Source organism: Haliotis cracherodii, unplaced genomic scaffold, assembly GCF_022045235.1.
Source record: "Haliotis cracherodii isolate W230 unplaced genomic scaffold, xgHalCrac1.p SCAF_10, whole genome shotgun sequence".
Taxonomy (NCBI): domain Eukaryota; kingdom Metazoa; phylum Mollusca; class Gastropoda; order Lepetellida; family Haliotidae; genus Haliotis; species Haliotis cracherodii.
This window is the reverse complement of record NW_027266265.1, coordinates 37,824,226-37,848,340: the sequence shown is the minus strand read 5'-3', so window position 1 is coordinate 37,848,340 and position 24,115 is coordinate 37,824,226. Positions and strand designations below refer to the sequence as shown.

General features: G+C 41.2%; 2 protein-coding genes across 2 annotated transcripts in view; one reads left to right on the top strand and one right to left on the bottom strand.

The window, feature by feature from the left end:
• The window catches only part of LOC139454351 (probable ATP-dependent RNA helicase DHX35), a 149,047-nt gene that overhangs the window by 38,467 nt on the left and 86,465 nt on the right, over positions 1-24,115 (bottom strand). The gene's annotated exons all lie outside the window — the stretch shown is intronic.
• LOC139454350 (probable G-protein coupled receptor B0563.6) overlaps positions 4,283-24,115 on the top strand; it is a 52,438-nt gene continuing 32,605 nt past the window's right edge. Inside the window, exon 1 of the mRNA XM_071235990.1 lies at positions 4,283-4,493. The gene's annotated coding sequence lies outside the window, so the exon portion shown is untranslated. The remainder of the gene's footprint in view (positions 4,494-24,115) is intronic.

The window sequence follows — 24,115 nt, the reverse complement described above, 5'->3', positions numbered from 1 at the left end:
TTTATAGCCCAACCTTAACTCAACACGCATTAGCTGTCACACTGCATGAAGATGTGGACTGTGAAGTATGCAAGGATGTGAGAGGCTGGTGAGTGATCATCAGTTGGAGCACCTGCATATGCAATTCCTTAAAGACAAGCACAAAACAAGAGCTATATTTATCCATCCAAAACATAAAACAAAAACTTGTTACATTATATTATAGGCCTTTCTTTCCGATTCAATGTCTCAACTTGTCAAAAACCAGGTGCCCATTTGTCATCCTCAGCTCCCTGTGTCACACCCATTTCTCCATGTGTCACACCTGCTCCATCCCTGTGTCACACCCACATTTCCATGTGTCACACCTACTCTATCCATGTCACACCCACTCTATCCATGTGTCACACCCACTCTATCCATGTGTCACACCCACATTTCCATGTGTCACACCCACTCTATCCATGTGTCACACCCACATTTCCATGTGTCACACCCACTCTATCCATGTGTCACACCCACATTTCCATGTGTCACACCCACTCTATCCATGTGTCACACCCACATATCCATGTGTCACACCCACTCCATCCCTGTGTCACACCCACATTTCCATGTGTCACACCCACTCCATCCCTGTGTCACACCCACATTTCCATGTGTCACATCTACTCTATCCATGTGTCACACCCACATATCCATGTGTCACACCCACTCTATCCATGTGTCACACCCACATTTCCATGTGTCACACCCACTCTATCCTTGTGTCACACCTACTCTATCCATGTGTCACACCCACATTTCCATGTGTCACACCCACTCTATCCATGTGTCACACCCACATTTCCATGTGTCACACCCACTCTATCCTTGTGTCACACCTACTCTATCCATGTGTCACACCTACTCTATCCATGTGTCACACCCACATATCCATGTGTCACACCCACTCTATCCATGTGTCACACCCACTCTATCCATGTGTCACACCCACATATCCATGTGTCACACCCACTCTATCCATGTGTCACACCCACTCTATCCATGTATCACACCCACTGTATCCTTGTATCACACCCATCACTCCATGTGTCACACCCATATCTCCATGTGTCACACCTACTCTATCCATGTCACACCCACTCTATCCATGTGTCACACCCACTCTATCCATGTATCACACCCACTGTATCCTTGTATCACACCCATCACTCCATGTGTCACACCAATCTCTCCATGTGTCACACCAATCTCTCCATGTGTCACACCCATCACTCCATGTGTCACACCAATCTCTCCATGTGTCACACCCATCTCTCCATGTGTCACCCCAATCTCTCCGTGTGTCACACCAATCTCTCTATGTGCCACACCCATCTCTCTATGTGTCACACCCACCACTCCATGTGTCACACCCATCTCTCCATGTGTCACACCAATCTCTCCATGTGCCACACCCATTTCTCCATGTGCCACACCCATCTCTCCATGTGTCACACCCATATCTCCATGTGTCACCAGTCTCTCCATGTGTCTAACCAATCTCTCCATGTGTCACACCCATCTCTCTATGTGCCACACCCATCTCTCCGTGTGTCACACCCACTTTATCCATGTGTCACAACCACCTCTCCATGTGTCACACCCATCTCTCCATGTGCCACACCCATCTCTCCATGTGTCCCCATCCCCGCCCCCTACATGTATTCCAACAATACTCTCACATGACTAACAGCTGTGAAGGAACAGGCTCATTCATAACAAAACAATGCACATTTGGGAGCAATGTCATTAGTAAAATGAGTCATATTTGTCGGCCGGAAGGTGTTTCATGAAAATTGTCTACGTCTTTCATATACACTCATTAAATGGCAATATTCAAAACTTGGTGCATCACTGGGACAATACATTTCTATCTATCTAAATTATTCCTGATTACACTAACAGTACTCCAACACCTAAATTAGCTTCTAAAAACTTTGCTTAATCTTAACTGGAAACACAAATGATCGGAAATGTCATAATCACTGTGCCTAAAACACATATAGTATCAGTTTAAACATGTGTTGATCATGGCAACTGAACAAGATGAGTCTGTAAAGTGTGTTAACCTGTATATAAAAGATAACACTGAGGCCACAAAAGTGAATTCATTTTTTCATTTTCATCCCTGTCCACTCACAACCAAAGCCCCACCTCACGTCATATGGCGACATGCATGTGTGTGTGTGTGTGTGTGTGTGTGTGTGTGTGTGTGTGTGTGTGTGTGTGTGTGTGTGTGTGTGTGTGTGTGTGTGTGTGTGTGTGTGTGTGTGTGTGTGTGTGTGTGCTTGTTCGGACTGATGCCGATTTATAGTGCTACTTCACTGAGATACCATGCCGCAGTTTAACATGAATACCCAACTCAGACACAGTATACTGACTCCGAGCTGACAAGTCCTTGTTCTAGCCCCTTAACGCTGAGCGCCAGACAGGGTAACAACAAGTACCATCTTTTAACGTCTTTTGGTATGACGCGGCCGGAGATCGAACCCCTGACCTTCCGCTCTCCGGGGGGACGCTCTACCACTAGACCACGGAGGCGGTCTACAGACAAAGTAAAAGTAATGTGTATGTGTTCCTACTGCTACACCAGACAGTGAGTGAGTGAGTGAGTGAGTTGGGTTTAACGCCACTTTTAACAGTATTCCAGTTATATCAAGGCGTGTCAGCTTAATGTGGGAGGAAAGCCCGAAGTGATGCAGGTCTAAGACGTTTACCACTTCGGTGAAACCCACGAGCACGGGTATGGTGCTGACAAACCTAGAAACATAATCGGGGAGAACCGGGATTCGAACCCACAATCATAGGTTACTGGTGTGTCCAGGGGATGCAACTCTGCACAGCGAATTAGGGCGCCTTAGAGGACTGGGCCACCTGTGCCCCCTACACCAGACAGACAGTCCTACCAAACATTCCTACTTCATGTACCAGGTACTGTACACAGGTGCCTTGATTAGTTTGTTTCATAAACATAAAATATGGAAAATGTCATTTGAAACATTTGAAGAAGGCTAATATTTCACTTATTCTTGTCTCAAGGCCACAACAGAACTTGCTGCCGCCAAAACTGTTTCTATTTTTATAAAGCAATAATTTTTTCTTTTAATCAATAGAAAATTGATCTTATCTAGAAACTAATACTGTACTATATTTGTTTCTGCTTGTTCTTTAGATCAGACAGCAATAGCTGACAAAGATGAAATAATTGTTCCACATAACATTTTGAAAGCCAACCAGTGACATGAACAATGTACTAGAGTGAGTGAGTGAGTGAGTGAGTGAGTGAGTTGGGTTTAACATCACTTTTAACATTTCAGTTATACCACGGTATGTCAGCTTAACATGGGAGGAAAGCCTCAAGTGATGCAGGTCTCAGACATTCACCACTTCGGTGAAACCCACAGCCACGAGTGAGTGAGTGAGTGAGTGAGTGAGTGAGTGAGTGAGTGAGTGAGTGAGAGTATGGTTTTACGCCACTTTTAGCAATAATCCAGCAATATCAAGGCAGGGATACCAGAAATGAGCTTCACACAATGTACCCATGTCGGGAATCGAACCCGGATCCTCAGCGTGACCAGCAAATGCTTTAACCACTAGACTACCCCACCTCCCCTACAGGAGATGCAAACCAAATGAATATCAACACAATTATGCAACAAAATTCATGAGATTCTGTATAAAATTCTGCTTCTGTTTCCCCTTAATGATAATAGAACTCCCAACTAAACACTTATGTCCAAGTGTTCAAATCAGCAAACTCCATGCTCCTAACAATGATATAAACCTTATATAGTCTTATAGTCATGGATGAAAAGGACAGGCATTGAATAAATATGAACCTTCCACCCTACACAATTACTCCTTCCAGCAAGCAGTCCAACTACACATATCATCCCCCATAATTCAGGACACAATCCTTCCCCACAATCTATGCATGTCCACTGACAACGAAGCTAAGGACAGTCAGTCCATCGCAGTGTGATATACCCTACTGCTTAGAGCTTAGCAAGGCATAAGGCCCTTAACAACCATAGTGGGCTCAGTCAGTGTGTAACACCAGGCAGTGACTGTGAGAGGCAGAGCCAGAACCAAGTTCACTTCTGGCCTCCAGCCTCTAGACTAGCCTCCACCAGTTAATCAGTCAGTCATCGAGGAGTGTATGTACCAGACTGTCACCTGATCGTGTGCCGAGAGACGATGACAGTGATAGGCAACTAGTTGAGATGCAGTCCCTACTATGCTGGAGGTGGAGGGATGAACTGTGAAAGTCATTCTCTTTCATTTTCAACCTCGGTGAAGAAGTGCCGTGAACTTTGATGGACTGTGTCTTGGAGAGACTTTGACTAAAACGGGAATGGAAATGCTTTGTCAACAGCACTCCTGAGTTTTCATGGGACTGTGTTAAACTGGACTCTGAAGTTGAAGAAAGTTAACAGTGATGTGACAGCTTGTGATGGTCTTCATTTCAGGTCAGTCTTTTCATATTGGTACACTTTAATATGGTGTTTAAACATGATTCCTAAACATTTCCTAACTTGAATCTTAAAAGTGACTCCTAAAGATGACACTGAAAGATACCACTTGAACATGACACTTATAGATTCCACTTGAACATGACACTTATAGATTCCACTTGAACGTGACATTTAAAGAAAACCACTTGAACATGACACTTAAAGATACAACTTAAAGATATCACTTGAACATGACACTGAAAGATACCACTTGAACATGACGCTTAGAGACGCCACTCAAAAATAACACATAAACATGTCACTTAAAGATGGCTCTTAAAAATGACACAATAAGATAGAACTTTAACATGGCACTTAAATGTGACACTTAAATAAATTTCTCCATTGCTGTCCCTGCTTGGTTTTGTTCTGTTCAGGTCAAGTGTGACACACTGAGTCTAAGCTGCTGATACATTTGATGAACCTGTTACCAAGCGCCTGATCTACTTTCTGAACATTTTTAGAGGACAGTGAGCCGTATCATCACCTTGTTGACTTACGTAATCATATCTGTATAAAAGTAGACTTGTCAACTAACATTTCAGACTAATAGGGGCGGTGGGGTAGCCTAGTGGTTAAAGCGTTTGCTTGTCACGCTGAAGACCTGTGTTCGAATTCCAACATGGGTACAATGTGTGAAGCCCATTTCTGGTGTCCCCCTGCCATGATATTGCTGGAATACAGCTAAAAGCGGTGTAAAACCATACTCACTCATTTTCAGACTAATGGGTTTTGTTACCAAGCGCCTGATCTACTTTCTGAACATTTTAAGAGGACAGTGATCAGCCTTATCATCACCTTGTTGACTCATGTAATCATATCTGTATAAAAAAGGACTTGTCAACTAACTTTTCAGACTAATGAGTTCCACACCAACTAAATAGGGACTATGAAAGTATTAATGTCATATTTGTTGACTGATGTTATTGACATTGTAATATTATACACCTAAAACAGTGTGAATGTTAAGATACCAAACTTTCTGCTGGATCATTCAACCCACATTATGTACATAACATGGTGTCCTAACAAATAGCTTGAATATTAACAAAATTAACTTTAAATTGTCAACACATATTCCAGCAAGTGTTTTCTATCTAAAATTGAAAATTAACTTTTACAGACAAAAAGCTACTAATTGACAAAATTACTCAAAAAAAAAATATATATATATAAAAAATAATAATAATAAAAAAAAAAAAAAAAAAAAAAAAAAAAAAAAAAAAAAAAAAAAAGATAAATAAAGAAAATAAATAAAAATAAATAAAAAAATACATTAAATAAAATAAAAATAATAATAGTTTATCAGCCGAGTGTTTCCACATTGCAAAAATTGTATTATGCAAGCCTAAGACAAGCATAATAAATATTGTTTATTCCTTATAAATAATATTTACAATATGATAACACACAAGAGTAAAAATATCTTCTTAATATGTCACTCTTAGAATAAAATGCCACTCAGACACATACACTAACTCCATAACAACCACTGTCTAACATGGACACACCACTCAGACACAGTCCACTGACTCCGAACCACCACTGTCTAACATGGATACCCCACTCAGACACAGTCCACTGACTCCGAACCACCACTGTCTTACATGGATACCCCACTCAGACACAGTCCACTGACTCCATAACCACCACTGTCTAACATGGACACCCCACTCAGACACAGTCCACTGACTCCGAACCACCACTGTCTAACATGGATACCCCACTCAGACACAGTCCACTGACTCCATAACCACCACTGTCTAACATGGATACCCCACTCAGACACAGTCCACTGACTCCATAACCACCACTGTCTAACATGGACACACTACTCAGGCAAATACACTGACTCCTAACCCTCCCTGTCTAACACGGACACCCCACTCAGACACAGTCCACTGACTCTGAACCGACAAGTGCCATCAGAGAACGACAAGTACCATCTTTTTACGTCATTTGGTATGATGTGGCCGGGGATTGAACCACCGACCTTCTGCTCTCCGGGCAGACGCTCTATCCACTAGACCATGGAGGCAATCCAATTACGTATGCAACAAGAACACAAATAAAGGTGCAGCTGGAGCACAAGTCATGTGCATAATGCCGTGAAGATATTAAGGTATTATGTGGATAGCCCTCACTATTACCACACGCTTGACTCAAGGTCATGCTAATCCAGATTTGCCCTGTATGGGCAATCCGTCTTAAGCTGTTCAGTTTCTGTTGTATACTTACATTCAAAATACATTGATAAACGCAAAGCACCCTTACGACATATTAAATTTCCACATAAAATTTTTAAAAATCAGATCGTGTATTAATTTTTGGACCAAACACATTTTGTTGGTTTACATTCCTATATATATGGTCTGTAAATATTCAAGTCGGGACCGGACAATCAAGTGACTGAGATCATGAGCATCGATCTTGGCAAATCACGGGTCTTGTCACATATCAACAAGAGTCATCAGAAGATGACAAATCCCCCGGCCACAAGAAGTTCGAAAGAACAAATTATCTGCCTGTTAAGCCCACTTGAAGTAGAATTTCTACCTGATCTGTATACAAGAGTAGTTATTGAGCAATCAAAACAATACCATGGAATTGGGATTCGAAACTTTGTATTTCTATGTCAGTTACACACCAACATGAACAGTCAAAGTCAAATTTGTTGCCAGGGAAACGGAAAAATATAAATTCTAATAATCCTAAATAGCAAAAGGCTCCAGATGACAAACTGGTCATATGTGTGCATTGTTTCAAGGAAGAATACCTATTAGTTTTTTAGATGTAGTCAAAGTAAAACTTCTTGCCATGGAAACAGGAAAAAAAAATATCTAAAGTCCTAAATAGCAATAGGCACCACTTCAACCCCTGAATAATACATGTTTGATTCAACACTGCTGAACTGTTTTTTAGTGCTGCTCCAGAAACAACACCTACCTCCATTTCAGCTAAGTCTTACTTGTGCCCATGGATACAGGGAGAAATGAAGTTTTGAAACATTCCTCAATAGCAAAAAGAAAAATTTAAAAAAATTACAAAATAGCAAAAGGCACCACTTCAGCATGTGACTGATACATCGATCAAGTTTTGATCAAATTTACTGAATGACGATTTTCATTTAAAACGAAATAATTACTATATAAATTTTCGGAACGGGGGGAGGGGGGGCACTTATTGGGAGTGGGGCGCTTAATGGGTTGAATACGGTACCCCACTCAGACAAAGTATACTCACTCCTAGATGACCAGTCCTGGTTTTAGCCCCCTTTAAATGCTGAGCCCCAGACAGGTTAACAAGAAGTACCATCTTTTAACGTCTTTAGGTATGAAGTGGTCGGGGATTGAACCACCTCGCAGAGGCGGTCTCTTTTCATAATAGAGTAACATTCACCATCATAACAATTCTAGGGACGGTTGGGTAGCCTAATGGTTAAAGCGTTCGCTCATCACACCGAAGACCCGGGTTCGATTCCCGACATGGGTACAATGTGTGAAGCCCATTTCTTGTGTCACCCGCCATGATATATTGCTAAAAGCCGCGTAAAACCATACTCACTAACTCACTCATAACAATTCTCAATAAAAGTATAGTTAATGTAAGTGAAGTATGAGACAATGTGTTCAAGAAAACATTGTCATTAGTGAATGATAGTGTGCTGCTGATGAAGCCTATGAATAAACATGGAACGTATTGTCCATACTTGACAGTTCTGTGACACAACAGAGATTAAGCCATACAGTGTTATGACATTCTGAAACGAGGTTACAATACATGGACGTCACAGTTTGAGTGTATTATTCATACAATGGAGCCAGCAGCATATCGTACATGTCCAGAGCATTATCAACAGTACTGTACAAACAGACACACAATTGATGCATACATACAAGAAAATTTAACTATATTTCATGTTTATACATGATTGATAAAAAATATGTTGCTTTTTCAAAGCAAACAATACAAATTTTGCAAACTTCTTAATACTATTGCCATTGTAAGAGGAAAACACTGATATCAGCTTGACATCAGTTTTTTTTAGAATTTTGTGGTGCTATTCTCATTCATGTCCTCTGAAAAGAATGAGACCAAGATGTAATAATCATTAAACGACTCCTCAATACCATATGTCGCCGTCTATAAAGTGGCCTTCAAAATTGACGCTTATATATTTGGAAAGGCAAACCACTACCCTTGACCTTTAAATATCAATGACGTCATGGTATTCGTGATTTTAGTGAGTATGATTTTATGCTGCTCTTAGCAATATTCCAGCAATATCACGGCAGGGGTGGCATAATTGGCTTCACACTTTGTACCCAAGTGTGGAATTAAACCCAGGTCTTCAATGTGACGAGCATCCCAAACCACAAGGCTACCCCAACACCCGTCATGATTTGAAGCCTTAAACTAATAGTAAATAGATGGGGATAAGCATATTTGCAACAAAACTGAAATTATTTTAGGCAGAAACCAGGACATGGAGATTGTGAACACTGATTTCTATTAGTGATAAATAATCGAGTCTGGATGAAACACTCTGGAATACCATGGTATGCAATTAATTTAAGCCCCGAGCCTGACCACCCGATCCATTTAGTTGCTCGAGATCAACTCTAACCCGGAATCCCCAAGGGCCACTGTATTAAAAGGAGTTTCTAATCCAGGGCCCTCTTGCACAAAACGATCTTAGCGCTAAGACCATGGTAAGCCCATGCTAAAGTATGGGAGTTACGATCATCATAGCGCTAGGATCGCTTTGTGCAAGTGGACCCTGGTCACTTGTGAGTCAATTGTCATCTTTCTACCATTCCAGACTTAGTTCATACAGCCAGGCTTTAGGGCACCTCCTAATGATGGAGGCAATAAAGATGCAAATTATCTACAACTTTCCTACATACACAGATATAACAGATCTAAGATTAGTTACAGAGGAAGTTCTGTGAGCACTATCATCAGATTATCATCAGGTGTTACACAATCAGGTCCAAGAATATCTTTGCAGTAAAATAATCAATATTGGCAGTATTTTGAGAGTAATTGCTAGGAAAATTACCACATTACAAAATATCTGCTAAATTTGACATAAAAGCTGTTACTATTGACTTGAGATTGTTTTGGCTGAAGTAAGTAGATTGTTGTTGGAAGATTTAAAGTCATAGAAGAAGTTAACTTAAATTGGTTGAACACTGTCTAAACCTAGTTGCTACAGCATTACAGGAATGATAGGACTGAAGCGACCAGGCTGGGACATCAGAACTGGAACTTGACTGAACTGAACGAGGGAACTGGAATGACAGGACTGGAAAAACAAAACTAGAGTGACAGAGCCGTAACGAGAGAACTGAAATGACTGAGCCGGAATGAGAAACTGGAATGACTGAGCCGGAATGAGAAACTGGAATGACAGAGCCAGAACAAGAGAACTGGAATGACAGAGCCAGAACAAGAGAACTGGAACCACAGAACAGTAGTGACAGAACTGGAACCACAGAACAGTAGTGACAGAACTGAAACCACAGAACAGTCGTGACAGAACTGGAACCACAGAACAGTAGAGACAGAACTGGAACCACAGAACAGTAGAGACAGAACTGGAACCACAGAACAGTAGTGACAGAACTGGAACCACAGAACAGTAGTGACAGAACTGAAACCACAGAACAGTCGTGGCAGAACTGGAACCACAGAACAGTCGTGGCAGAACTGGAACCACAGAACAGTAGAGACAGAACTGGAACCACAGAACAGTAGAGACAGAACTGGAACCACAGAACAGTAGTGACAGAACTGGAACCACAGAACAGTAGAGACAGAACTGGAACCACAGAACAGTAGTGACAGAACTGGAACCACAGAACAGTAGTGACAGAACCTGAACCACAGAACAGTAGTGACAGAACTGGAACCACAGAACAGTAGAGACAGAACTGGAACCACAGAACAGTAGTGACAGAACTGAAACCACAGAACAGTAGTGACAGAACTGAAACCACAGAACAGTAGAGACAGAACTGGAACCACAGAACAATCAGGACAGAACTGGAACCACAGAACAGTAGTGACAGAACTGAAACCACAGAACAGTAGAGACAGAACTGAAACCACAGAACAGTAGAGACAGAACTGGAACCACAGAACAATCAGGACAGAACTGGAACCACAGAACAGTAGTGACAGAACTGAAACCACAGAACAGTAGAGACAGAACTGAAACCACAGAACAGTAGAGACAGAACTGGAACCACAGAACAGTCGTGGCAGAACTGAAACCACAGAACAGTAGAGACAGAACTGGAACCACAGAACAGTAGAGACAGAACTGAAACCACAGAACAGTCGTGGCAGAACTGGAACCACAGAACAGTAGAGACAGAACTGGAACCACAGAACAGTAGAGACAGAACTGGAACCACAGAACAGTAGTGACAGAACTGAAACCACAGAACAGTAGTGACAGAACTGGAACCACAGAACAGTAGAGACAGAACTGGAACCACAGAACAGTAGTGACAGAACCTGAACCACTGAACAGTAGTGACAGAACTGGAACCACAGAACAGTAGTGACAGAAACTGAAACCACAGAACAGTCGTGACAGAACCTGAACCACAGAACAGTAGTGACAGAACTGGAACCACAGAGATCAGTCGTGACAGAACTGAAACCACAGAACAGTAGTGACAGAACTGAAACCACAGAACAGTCGTGACAGAACTGAAACCACAGAACAGTCGTGACAGAACTGGAACCACAGAACAGTAGTGACAGAACTGGAACCACAGAACAGTCGTGACAGAACTGGAACCACAGAACAGTAGTGACAGAACTGAAACCACAGAACAGTCGTGACAGAACTGGAACCACAGAACAGTAGTGACAGAACTGGAACCACAGAACAGTAGTGACAGAACTGGAACCACAGAACAGTAGTGACAGAACTGAAACCACAGAACAGTCGTGACAGAACTGGAACCACAGAACAGTAGTGACAGAACTGGAACCACAGAACAGTCGTGACAGAACTGAAACCACAGAACAGTAGTGACAGAACTGAAACCACAGAACAGTAGTGACAGAACTGGAACCACAGAACAGTCGTGACAGAACTGAAACCACAGAACAGTAGTGACAGAACTGAAACCACAGAACAGTAGTGACAGAACTGGAACCACAGAACAGTAGAGACAGAACTGGAACCACAGAACAATCAGGACAGAACTGGAACCACAGAACAGTAGTGACAGAACTGAAACCACAGAACAGTAGTGACAGAACTGGAACCACAGAACAGTAGAGACAGAACTGGAACCACAGAACAGTAGTGACAGAACCTGAACCACTGAACAGTAGTGACAGAACTGGAACCACAGAACAGTAGTGACAGAAACTGAAACCACAGAACAGTCGTGACAGAACCTGAACCACAGAACAGTAGTGACAGAACTGGAACCACAGAACAGTCGTGACAGAACCTGAACCACAGAGATCAGTCGTGACAGAACTGAAACCACAGAACAGTAGTGACAGAACTGAAACCACAGAACAGTCGTGACAGAACTGAAACCACAGAACAGTCGTGACAGAACTGGAACCACAGAACAGTAGTGACAGAACTGGAACCACAGAACAGTCGTGACAGAACTGGAACCACAGAACAGTAGTGACAGAACTGAAACCACAGAACAGTCGTGACAGAACTGGAACCACAGAACAGTAGTGACAGAACTGGAACCACAGAACAGTAGTGACAGAACTGGAACCACAGAACAGTAGTGACAGAACTGAAACCACAGAACAGTCGTGACAGAACTGGAACCACAGAACAGTAGTGACAGAACTGGAACCACAGAACAGTCGTGACAGAACTGAAACCACAGAACAGTAGTGACAGAACTGAAACCACAGAACAGTAGTGACAGAACTGGAACCACAGAACAGTCGTGACAGAACTGAAACCACAGAACAGTAGTGACAGAACTGAAACCACAGAACAGTAGTGACAGAACTGGAACCACAGAACAGTAGTGACAAAACTGGAACCACAGAACAGTAGTGACAGAACTGAAACCACAGAACAGTCGTGACAGAACTGAAACCACAGAACAGTAGAGACAGAACCTGAAATGACAAAACTGGAACAGGACTGAATGACAGGAACTGGAAAATGACAGTCTCAGAAAATGAAAGAACAGAAATGACAGAACTTGAATGACTAAACTGGAATGATAGAATCAGAACATGATGGAGATCAAATACAGGGGAATACATTAAAATCTATCATTTAATACTTATGATCTTGTCATTAATAGATTTTACACAGCATAGAGTGCAGCATTTCCATTTTTTCTGATACTTTTTGTTCTGACTGAATTTTTGAAGTTCCCAGTGTGATGATAATAAACATGTTTACAACTCCTGGACCCTGTTCCACAAAGCGATCGTAGCGCTACAACAGTCATAAGTCTATGTTAAAGTATGGGAGTTACGATCACCCTAGCACTACGATTGCTTTGTGGAACGAACCCCTGGATGATCCTTCCATAAAAGCTCATCTAAACACACCTCATGAGGGATTAATGATACACTAAACATGATACGACTGCATCAGAAGGTAATAAGACTCTGTATTCAGTAATTGTGGACTGCTGTAGTGTGAAAGTTCCTATTAATTCAAGACAAAGAAAATACATTATAAGAATCCAATTGGGCCTTGTTTGATGGATGGTGATATCTTTATCAATCAGCTCTGATGGCATTAATAACTGGACCTTCCTTTGTCACAATGTGGTCCTTTCAACAAAGCAAAGTTGTACTGACTGAGCAAGCAGTATGCTATGGATTATATTGTATGCTATTCATTGACAACTTGACAGTTTCAAGCAGGGATTCAGAATTATCATTTTGCCAAGTAGACTTTTGTATTTTGGTCATGCCCACCTTATATTGAAAGTTACTGGTGGACGGTTAGGAGATAACCTACTGTGTTTTGAAATTTGATGTAGTCCCACTCTAGAGTGGATACCTCCTTATTTTAATTTGCAATCGAGTGCTTTTGGTGAAAAGGCTTGATATATATTTAAAGGGGGTTTCCGTAGCAAAAAGGAAACCTCTTTTTAACCAATCAGAATCAAGCATTCTTCAATGTCATGGTAGAATCATGTATGAATAAAATAATAAAAGAATAAAATCAAGGGTCACTTTCATAACATATACCATATTTTCTTGTGTATAATGCACACTTTTTGTTCCATAAAACACACCACAATGAGTTTTGATGTTTTTTTCCCCAATGCTAACTGAAGACATTACCGTGAGCATGTAACATGGGAAATACCATGTCAACAAATCCGAGTTACGCAATGTTATCCTGCTACTACACTATCGGGTTATAAAAAGTTTTCATTGTATACATGGACTTGTGTTTGTAATCTATTTGACGAAAATTATTCAAAATTTCATCAAATATTGTTTACATATTTGGGGTAAAATCGTGTGGGAAGTGACTCACCGTTGTCAGATTACCGATATTGAGGCCTTGAACATTCTAAGGTGACACAGATGGGATACATATATCATAAATGCCACACTTTGACTCATTAAAAGTCATATTTGTTGTAGTTTGACTTTCATATGTCAACATAACCCACAAGTCCGCTGGAAATCCCAACAGTGACAGGGTAAATTGTTCCATATCTAAAAAAAATATATCTGGCAATAGCAATCAACTGTTCAAAAATCCTACTATTATGGTTATTATTATTTCAAACATATACGGTAAAAGCTGCAACTAAAATAACACCATATTGGAATTTACTATTTCTGATAAAGTTTTAGTTTCAAATACAATTCTTCTGATCATTGCGTCAAAATTCTTTGAAGTTTTATATTATTGTGTATTTTTTAACCAAATCACCAGGAGACTGGTAGAAAATGTGTGTACACGACTGCTTATTCCGTCTGTTTATGAGAAAATACACACGGTAATCTTATTTCTGCATACAAAACAATGCCTAGCAGAACAGAAAATACAAATTAAATGGTAAATCATCAAGTCTACTGATAGTTTATCTCAAATTTCCCTCTTTTATTGACCAATTTAAGTTTGTTATCACCTGAATTCCCTGAAGGGATACGATGTTGTTTTTACCCAGCATAATGTGATGTTGGCCGATAGTGCTCAGTAACCCTTGCAAGTCGTGTACACACTTATCATCCTCAAAAACATATCTCCTCTTTTTTTATATCCTTTGTTATCATATCCAGTTTCAGGTTGTAATGCATGGCAAGTACTTTCTTGAAAATACCCAGTTAGCAAACATTAAAATCCCCGGTTTGCACTTTTTCAAATCAGACATTTTGCAGTCACAACAAGTCCTGTACAGACCAGTTTCCAAAACACTGGTAACAAGGGTTTTGATGGTATAGGAAAAACCTGCCATACTAAGACATGGAATGATCTAATATTGAAACAAATTGTTTAAGAAAAGCCTAAAGACAAGTATATTCATGAATTCCTCTGTCCAAAATCCTGGTTGTTGGGTTAGTGAGTGAGTGAGTGAGTGTGCGAGCGAGTGTGGGATTTAGTGGGTGTGGGAGTGAGTGAGTGAGTGAGTATTGGAGTGAGTGAATGAGTGAGTGAGTGAATGGGAGTGAGTGAGTGAGTGTGGGATTGAGTGTGTGAGGAAGTGAGTGAGTGTGTATTGGAGTGAGTGAGTGAGTGAGTGAGTGAGTGAGTGAGTGAGTGAGTGAGTGAGTGTGGGATTGAATGAGTGCCTGGGTGAGTGAGGAAGTGAGTGAATGAGGAAGTGAGTCAGTGAGTGAGTGAGTGAGTGAGTGAGTGTGGGATTGAATGAGTGCCTGGGTGAGTGAGGAAGTGAGTGAATGAGGAAGTGAGTGAATGAGGGAGTGAGTGATTGAGTGAGTGTGGGAGTGAGTGAGTGAGTGTGTAAGTGACTGAGTATTGGAGTGAGTGAGTGAGTGGGAGTGAGTGAGTGTGGGATTTAGTGAGTGAGGAAATGAGTGTGGGATTGAGTGAGTGGAGAGTGAGGAAGTGAGTGAGTGAGTATTGGAGTGAAAGTGAGTATCGGAGTGTAGTAGTGAGTGAGGTCTTATTCCAAAATTGACACCATCATTACATTAAGCATCAACTTGACAGTAAGATATTTTTAATTTCAAATATATAAAGTTTCTACACTGCTAACAGAAGTAATTACCTCAGCACAAAAAAATACAAAAATGTCAATCCTAATTATTAATCCAGTGTAAATATTTATATGGTCAAAAGGTTAACACACAACCCTGTTTTCTAAATGGAACCAGATGGCCACTACGAAAATAATCACAAGAAAGCCTTGTTTCATGTCAGTGGTCAGCTGACTGTGGATGGAGGTTTAACAGTTGAGTCAAGGTTATACTCCTACTGCCCCTCAAAGATGTATGAGCAAGATGAGGCTCATAACAGAGAAACCTTCCATCCGGATACTGAACTGGATAATTGCCTGGAATACCTACAATTATACATCAACATAGGGGGCACGGGTGGCCCAGATGTCTAAAGCACTGCATATTCACTTTGAGGAGTTGCGCCCCTTGGGCAAGCCAGGAACCTATGAATGTAGGTTCGAATCCTGGTTTGTCCTGATTATGCTTCTAGGTTGTCAGCACAAGTGCGAGTGGGTTTCATCAAAGTGGTAAACGTTCAAGACCTGCATCATTTGTGGCTTTCCTCCCACATGAAGCTGACATGAGTAGTGAGTAAATAATTGGGTCTGAACCAGCCAATCCAGTGATCTCCTCTCTCTCTCTCTCTCTCTCTCTCTCTCTCTCTCTCTCTCTCTCTCTAGGATAGTGAGATGAATGGATCCCTGAAAACTCAAACAACATGTTCACGAAAAGACATTATCTATTCCTCCTTATTACTCTGACAATACAGCGATTCCTGCCATAATACCTCTTATGCATGCCTTTATTAGCAAATTTACCATCTCTTTTGTGTTTGAGACACCACCTCCAACTCAGCAACAAACTGCTCATTAGTGTAAAACCAGCTGTCTCATGCCCGGCGTAATTATAGCCGTAACTGAATCAATGCTGGACCAGGTATTGACCTCGTCATTTTCCACACTGATGGTAGCCAATTCCCCAGGTAATTGTAAAGCATCAAAATTCAGATCAACCTCTACCAACATGATCAATTTCACGCCAAGCCTCCGATCGTTAAACAATAATCAATAACTACTGCTGCTCATGATTAATAAATGACAACAGTTTGGGTAAATATTAACCAATGTGGGTGAAATAACCAATCCATATGTGTATAACTGTTTGTCACAAAATAACACTGTAATCAAACAAACCACTTGACATGGAGCCTTGTAAACCTACAAGCCATGAGGCCTTTCTTTCTATTTATGGTTTAAAAACTTAAATGACATAAAAAAAAATTCAATAAGAAAAAAATAAATAGAAAGACCGTAAAAAGATATTTGGGGCTGACTACGTTTCCCAAATTTGTGCCATCTCAAGAATATGAACGTAGTATTATCTGCAACTGTTCTTGGTCCAAAGTCACAACTAATGGCTCTTGGAGATAGGTGAGGTGAGGTGAAATGGGGTTTAACGTCGCGTCCAAGATTATTGCACTTATATAGCGACGTGCATGTAGGTGTGTGTGTATGTGTGGGGGGCTGCTTGTACTAGTCCGGACTGATGCCGATTTATAGTGCTAGCTCACTGAGATACCATGTCGCAGTTTAACATGAATACCCCACTCAGACACAGCATACTGACTCCGAGCTGACCAGTCCTTGTTTTAGCCCCTTAATGCCGAGCGCAGGCAGGGTAACAACAAGTACCATCTTTTAACGTCTTTTGGTATGACGCTCTTGGAGATAGAGCTCAGGTACTCGGGTAGGGTGGGTACTGAGAAGGACCCGGGTACTCACAGGACTACCCGGACCTGAGATTAGTCATGGGATATACTGTTTAATGACTAAATTATCCAGAACTATATGGTCCGTATTTCTTTCTGACTATGCATCCATTCCTTCTGACTTTTATATGTTTGACAAAAAGATAAAACTTCAGACAACTTCAGCGCATGCATGACCATATCGTTTTAAATGTGCTATCTCTTGAGACCTACATGGTAGTGTGTGTGTGTGCATGCGTGCGTACCAGGGCAGTAAATGTGGACTCGTCCCAGCCCTGTTTGGAGCTTATTCTAACTGTTGGCAATCAAAACCCTGATCCATACTTCGGCTGATGTTGTTCTTCTTGACGTTTCTGCAAACTTTTGTCAATGTATACAAAGTTGAATACATGACCCTTATCTTATGGATAACAATGTCTTCATTATTTGTAACGCCATTTCAGAGCTGCTTCTTGCCTCTTCATCAGGTAAATATGTTGAGTTAATACACCAGCTGATATGTTGATATGCTGATACAAAGATAACACTATAACAAGGAAGCCAATGGTATTCCTGGGAGAGAAGTCAATTAACTACAGTGAAGGTGTAGTGATGTCTTCTCTTATGGTTTCAAAAGAACTCCGAGACGTGAGAACTTCCCTTTATCCAAAATATACCATCCTTTGGGAAATTCATATTCAGGTTCATAACAGAATTACAGATAACATGACACATTCAGGTATATCGTGGTACGTATTGCATTACATGAATCATTATTGCAATAAATTGAAACACAAACGTCAGGCCACTGCCTAGTCCTGTATCTTTCTATTTCGGGAAAACAAAACCTATCTAACTATCTATCTATTTTGGGAAAACAAAACTAATCTATCTACCTATCTATATATCTATTTATTTCAGGAAAACAAAACCAATCTATCTATCTATTTATTTTAGGAAAACAAAACCATCTTTCTATTTATCGACCTATTTTTCCAAAAGTAAGTCTAGCCAGCTCTATTAAATTATGTTATAATTTTAGAGGAGAGAAGAGTATTATGTGATATAAGATTTCATAGACTAAATGTTAGTCTTGCCAATCCATTAGTCATAACTACTATCCTAACACCAGTCATAGGGATGATAGGATATAATTATCTCGGAGCTTGGTAACTACTAATGTAACACTGATTATTCAAGCGCAGTGATATGCCATAACTATCGGAAGGAGTGTCCTTGGTGCCGTAACATACGTAATCTTTACTCATAATCCCTTTTGAAAGGAGTGCCCATGAGACGGTTAATCATCTAGGCACCAAGGTGGCCTTGGTGCGATGACACTAGCAATCTCAGCACCATCATTGTAGCTACATTCTATAAACAATGAGTACAAAATCGGCAGCACCCGAAGTGCTGGTTAAATCTCCTACATCATCATCATCATTATCATTATCATCATCATGATGTGTAAACACCCTGAACTACAATAGGTCTTTTGTTTTTGAGGTTTTATGCAGGTTGAAATATGCAAACAACTAAAAGCATATGTCGCCCCACTCCTTTTTTTCTGATACATTAGTTCAACTTGTTACTGTAAAAAAACAATAACAGCTAATATTAGACTGGAAAGATAATGGTTTCATGCAGAAATATTCATTAGCTGTAGAGATTTGGCTGGAAACAAATGCTACTTGTCTGAGACTCAGTCCAAATTGTAAACAAGAATTTTCTTTTAATAAAAATTGACAATCATGAAAAGGCAATAGTTGAGCATGAGGTCATTACACATGTATCATTTCATGCAAAAATATTCATCAGCTTGAAAGTTATGGCCTTGAAACGAACCCTATCCTCGTTTCGTTCGAAATAGTTTCCATGGAAAAGTAAAAAACATAATTTGGAAACAAGTTAAAATAGCAAAAGGTACCAGTTCAGCTGATGAGCAATGCATATGCCAAGTTTCATTGAAATATGTGACATAATGATTTCCATACAGCTATGATCGAAATTAAGCATGAAAGTCATGGGGTACAGTTGTGGCAAGCAAGGAAGAAACTGATACTGTTACGAATCATTTCTCAAGCATACCATATAAAAGTAAAAATAAAGTGTTGCTAGCACAAATAATTATGAATTTGTTTTGCATTTCAAAATTAATTTAGACCTATTTTGCTTCCTGTTTTGTATATAAGCCTACCCCAAAAGTTTGCAAAAATTAAAATTAAGAAAAGCATGCTTCTTAACATCTTATTGGTGTCATATTTTCGTGAATGTTTATAATGCCAAGAGTTTTATTTAGCAAATGAACTTTAAGCAACGATCCTGAGAAGATTTTGTAATTTTGCCTCCAGCCCTTTTGCATATTGACTAAGTAGATCCATAACATTGATCAGACTTTAATTTTGCCAATGGCCATTATTTACCTCCACAAGATCAACATCGTTGTCCTCACAAGGGGATGAGAGCTTAAAAAAACAACTGTCCTCATACTTGGGGTGGGGGTGGGGGTGGGGGTGGGGTGGGTGGGGGATGTCAAAGACATCCTCCAGTTTCTTGATCTGAGAAGTGTGAGTTGCCAAAGCGTAACCTACATACAAGATCAGTATTTCTCGTCTCTGTCAAGTGGTCTGAATGGCTGACAAAACACATGGAAACAGTCAGGAGATGCTGATAAAAGACACAAATGGGTACTTGAGTTTGAAAAGGGCTAAGACCTTGACAACAAGCAGTATCATTCTTGCATTGTTGTGGCAGACTATTTTGTGTAACCCTTTCTGACCACAGCAAGTCAGACTCCTTATACTGGTCTCAGCATGCTTGAGAGGTCAAAATTAGAAAGTGAGCAGATCACATTGAATGCTGAATTAAGAAATTCTGTAGCCAGGCATCAGGTTGGTTAAACACCTCGTTCCCAGTGGGAGAAGGATGTTCTGCTTGCGTACATTTAAAGAGAGAGAGAGAGAAGGGAGGACATCGAGATGGTTACACAACTTGTTCCTGTGTGGGGTGGGGAGGACATCGAGATGGTTACACAACTTGTTCCTCTGTTCGAAGGGGAGAACATTGAGATGGTTACACAACTTGTTCCTGTGTGGGGTGGGGAGAACATCGAGATGGTTACACAACTTGTTCCTCTGTTCGAAGGGGAGAACATTGAGATGGTTACACAACTTGTTCCTCTGTTCGAAGGGGAGAACATTGAGATGGTTACACAACTTGTTCCTCTGTTCGGAGGGGAGAACATCGAGATGGTTACACAACTTGTTCCTGTGTGGGGAGGGGTGGGGAGGACATTCAGATGGTTACACAACTTGTTCCTGTTTGGAGAGGGAGGACATTGAGATGGTTACACAGCTTGTTCCTCTGTTGGGAGGGGAGGGGAGGACATCAAGATGGTTACACAACTTGTTCCTGTTTGGAGAGAGAGGACATTGAGATGGTTACACAACTTGTTCCTGTGTGGGGAGGGGTGGGGAGGACATTCAGATGGTTACACAACTTGTTCCTGTTTGGAGAGGGAGGACATTGAGATGGTTACACAGCTTGTTCCTCTGTTGGGAGGGGAGGGGAGGACATCGAGATGGTTACACAACTTGTTCCTCTGTTCGGAGGGGAGGACATTGAGATGGTTACACAGCTTGTTCCTCAGTTCAGAGGGGAGGACATCAAGATGGTTACACAACTTGTTTCTCTGTTCGGAGGGGAGGACATCGAGATGGTTACACAACTTGTTCCTGTGTGGGGTGGGGAGGACATCGAGATGGTTACACAACTTGTTCCTGTGTGGGGTGGGGAGGACATCGAGATGGTTACACAACTTGTTCCTGTGTGGGGTGGGGAGAACATCGAGATGGTTACACAACTTGTTTCTCTGTTCGGAGGGGAGGACATTGAGATGGTTACACAACTTGTTCCTCTGTTCAGAGGGGAGAACATCAAGATGGTTACACAACTTGTTTCTCTGTTCGGAGGGGAGGACATTGAGATGGTTACACAACTTGTTCCTGTGTGGGGTGGGGAGGGGGAGGGGGACATGAGGATGATCACAAGTTTTATCTGACCTCCTACAAATAGCAACACTGTAACAACACATCTCAAATGTCAAATAAGCAACACAGGTCCAACTACTGAACCTGCATAGGGAAAATTCCCAGAGTGTGTGGAATAACTGTGTGCAGACTTTAACCCAAACACTCCCTGCCCCTGCTGCCACCACCAATGCAGTGACCCCGTGTGACCTCACTTAGTGAGCTTATGGCCTTTTGAATGTTTTGAAAATATTAATGAACCAGTTGTAAATGGAAGAGGAACTCCATGACCCAGCCAGAAAGCAACTCGGGGAATGTACACATCACATTCCTTGCCCGTCCAACTGTTAACAGCAAAGCAACTTCAGCGTGTCATATTCTAAACAAAGTACAGCTCATAGTAGCTTTAATAGTGACCATTGGGAATAGACACCTTCCGAGCTGATTGCCTGTGAACTCTTGCCAAAAGGTATATGGACATGGAACTGAGCCTCTGATAACTCATGAAACTGATTAGAGGAAACTTGAAGAATACAGCCTTTCAAGTGAGGAGTGAGTGAGTGAATATGGTTTTACACCGCTTTTAGCAATATTCCAGCAATATCACGGCGGGGGACACCAGAAATGGGGGGGAATCGAACCCGGGTCTTCGGCGTGACGAGCGAACGCTTTAACCACTAGGCTACCCGACCGCCCCACAGCCTTTCAAGTATGTGTACGAGACAAAAGGCTCTTTGAAAACCTAACTAATCTCTTTGTCTTACCACAGGATAATACATTCTTTTTATCATAAATTTAACAGTTTAGCTTTTACTTTAAAATAAGGCATTTAGAAGTGATACACAAAGGTTTGTTGGTATCTTGTTTAATGCCGCCTCAGCAATATTCCAGTTATATCACGGCGGTCTGTAAATAATCGAATGTGGACCAGACAATCCAGTGATTGACATCATGAGCATTGATCCACGCAATTGGGATACATGCATCAACCAAGTCAGCAAGCCTGACCACCTGATCCCGTTAGTCGCCTCTTCCGACAAGAATAGAATTTATGGATGCCAACTTCTTTATTACATTTCGGAGTATATGCTTACACCTTCATCAGGCATATACTCTGAAAAGTTGTGTTCCTCCTAATAAAGTTGTTGACACCCATAAATTCTCTTCCTTACTTTAAAGTAGACCTCATGTTTCCAATTCTTACTATCACAGCCTTTGAGGCATCTCAGTGTTGATAAGAGTGCTAAAATACACAAATGGTCAGACTCACAGACTTGGTTGATGCATGTCATCGTATCCCAATTGCGTCGATCAATGCAAATGATGTCAATCACTGGATTGTCTGGTCCAGACTGTGACGGCCATCATGTAGCTGGAATGCTGCCAAGTGTGGCGTTCAGCAACAAACAATGATATAAATGAAAGTCACATCAGAGGTGATGCATATCATCGTATTCCAATTGCGTGGATTGATGACTCATGATGTTAATACCTGGATCGCCTGGTCCAGACCGGTATTTACAGACCACCGTCATACAGCTGGAATATTGCTGAGTGTGTGAGTGAGTGAGTGAGTGAGTGAGTGAGTGAGTGAGTGAGTGAGTGAGTGTGTGGGAGGTAGTGTGAGTAGGGAAGTAGAGAATGAGGGTAGCTTTTGAGAGAGTGAGTGAGTTGCTAAATGTAACAGTCAGCAGTCAGCAGTAGCAAAATGGGTTTGTTTGAGGCAAACTAGTGACTGATCAACCACAACACCATCAGGGCACAATGTCATACCTTGTGACCACCTAATCCTCATCCCACTCTGGACCTATACTACCCAGAATCCCATCAATTGATTACACATATCTGTTTGTGTCGCAGGTGCACTTGAATAAAAACAATAATTTTGTTTTAAAACAGAAAATGTTATCGGTTTAGCCCAAACATTATTTATACACATTCATAAGCCTGCCTGGTCTCATATTGTGGAGTTTAAATCTTAATTATCTGAGCCCGCCAAACCTTTCTGTAAACAACCCAACACATCTCAAACCACAGGTGCAATGCTTAACATTCTTTGCATGTGAAGGTTCTGAAATCTGCATTCAACTGATCTAAGAAAGCTCTTTCATACTGGCACATTAGTGCTAATAAACAAATAAATAAAACTTCTGTTCCACACAAATCTTGTAGCTTTCTGAATTTTTTGTTGCTCGTTTATTGTCTGAGTGACAGAATCGGCATGCAGTGCCTGTAATGCTGCCAAGACACCATTTCCAAAACATTTCAATGTGGTTCCTGTTCGTGATTTCAGGAAACCCTGTTAGTCTGGACCCTGTCCTGTCAGAAACCCTGTTATTCTGGACCCTGTACTGTCAGGAAACACTGTCAGTTTGGACCCTGTTGGTCTTGACCCTGTATTATCATGAAACCTGTTTTTCCTGACCCTGTACTCTCAGGAAACACTGTCAGTCTGGACCCTGTACTGTCAGGAAACTGTTATTCTGGACCCTGTCAGTCTTAACCCTGTACTGCCAATAAACTGTTGTTTTGGACCCTGTCAGTCTGGACCCTGTCCTGTCAGAAACCCTATTATTCTGGAACCTGTACTGTCAGGAGACTCTGGACCCTGTACCGTCAGGAAACTGTTA